A 1,867-nucleotide genomic window follows, 5' to 3' on the forward strand; every position below is an offset into this window, starting at 1 on the left:
CTTAACGAGTATTTTACGTGTAATTTACGAAGAAATACTTTCGAGGTATTTACGAGGAAATGTAGCGTCCTCCTTACGTTGAAACGTTACGTGGTTTTTCGACGAATATTGTTCTTCGTCTTTACGACGAAATGTGTTTCTCGTTGTTTACGACGAATTGACGAGGAAATATGTATTACGACGAACGAATAACGACGAAACTTGTTTCCTCGCTAATTCTTCGTAAAGCCTATTATACGATGAACTTAGTACGAATTTTGCTGTCGTTAATGTAGTGTTTTATTGTAGTGCTAGTTATATAATATGATACACAAATATAAAAAAATGAAAGGATAGACTGTCTTCTCAAAGCCTTCTTGGCATCACAAGTCTGGACAAATAATAAGTCATTCGAGGAAAACCAAAACACAAGCTCTAGCTGATGACCATTAAAATAGAAATATGAATGAATAGGAAAAAATGTGTAAAAACAAAATAAAGTAAATAAAAAAGAATATTTATTACTTTATTCCATGTCAATTTTGATAAAAAATGTTTTTGTTCTATAATTCCTTCAAATTTAAAGAATGACAAGGAATCATACACATCAAATATTCTTCATAAAAGGTATAATTTTTAAGTAATGAGTAGGAATTGGTTATTTTCGTTAGTTCTCTATGTCACCATTTAGACCCAAAGAAAAAACTAAATTTAATGAAAATTATTTTTGAAGAAAATAAATCTAATGAGGTTTAAGATGTATTTTCTGCTGCAACTACAATTAATAATTTTTTTAAAGTTATGGTGATGTATTAAATTTCTAAGAAGCCTCTTGATAAAAATGCAACATAAGAAAGGAAAAACTTTACTTATAATTGTATTAAATAATAGAAGTATAAAATACTTCAGAATGTTTCTTAATATAAAAAAAGTCAAATTCTTTTTCTTTTCTTTTTTTGAAGCAGTCAAATTCTTTTTTCCATGTAAAGAAAGCCTTTACAATTGATCCATCCACCACAGTTTTAACTCAATTTCGATAGAGATATTAGTTAGGCAGTCTTTTTGTTTTTGTTAGGAAACATTTCATCTTCCAACAGATTCTGAAATCATAAATTATGAGAAATTGATATGTTTGACAAAGTAAACGAAAAATAGTCCTTGATAAAATAGAAGCTACGTTTAACTAATAATATTATATGATAAATAAATAAAATTAAAAGACTTTGTCTTTTCAAAGCCTACTTGGCGCACAAGACGGGCCAAAAGTTAGGTAAGTATTTGGAAAGAAACAAAACACATGAAAAACTTGATGAAGTTTAAGATGTATTTTCTGCTGCGACTGTTCGAGTAACGCCACTTTCTTGGCGCTACAAGACTGTTCAAAAGTTAGTCATCCGAGAGAAAACAAAACACAAAGAAAAGTCTAATAAAGTTTAAGATGTATCTTCTGCTACTACTATTCCAAGAACGTAACCTGTGGGATTGTCATTTCAATTATAACAAACTTGATAACTATTGTAGTAAGGAAATATAATTATATTTAAGATGGTTTCTCAGTTGCTACTATTCTGGGCGTCGCCTATAAAACTGACTTTAAAAATATACTCAAAAGTTAAAACTGTCAAAAGAAAAATAATTCAAAATGCTTACTTTGAGTCACCCTTGGACCCTTCGTATAAGATCGTATCGCTGTTGAGATTGCAGTTTAAGTCGCATAATTGTAATTTAAATGTAATTCTAAACATAATTGTTTGTTAGTTGAGCTTTTTGCAGAATTGATCTAAGTCAAACACAAAACTAACCTCTTTTTTTTTAGAAATTGGTTTTGTCCTATTCACTCTACAAGTTCATATAATTCACGAAAATGCCATCAATTTTTTTTTTTTTT

This window comes from Brassica oleracea, chromosome C6 (genome assembly GCF_000695525.1).
Source record: "Brassica oleracea var. oleracea cultivar TO1000 chromosome C6, BOL, whole genome shotgun sequence".
Classification (NCBI taxonomy): domain Eukaryota; kingdom Viridiplantae; phylum Streptophyta; class Magnoliopsida; order Brassicales; family Brassicaceae; genus Brassica; species Brassica oleracea.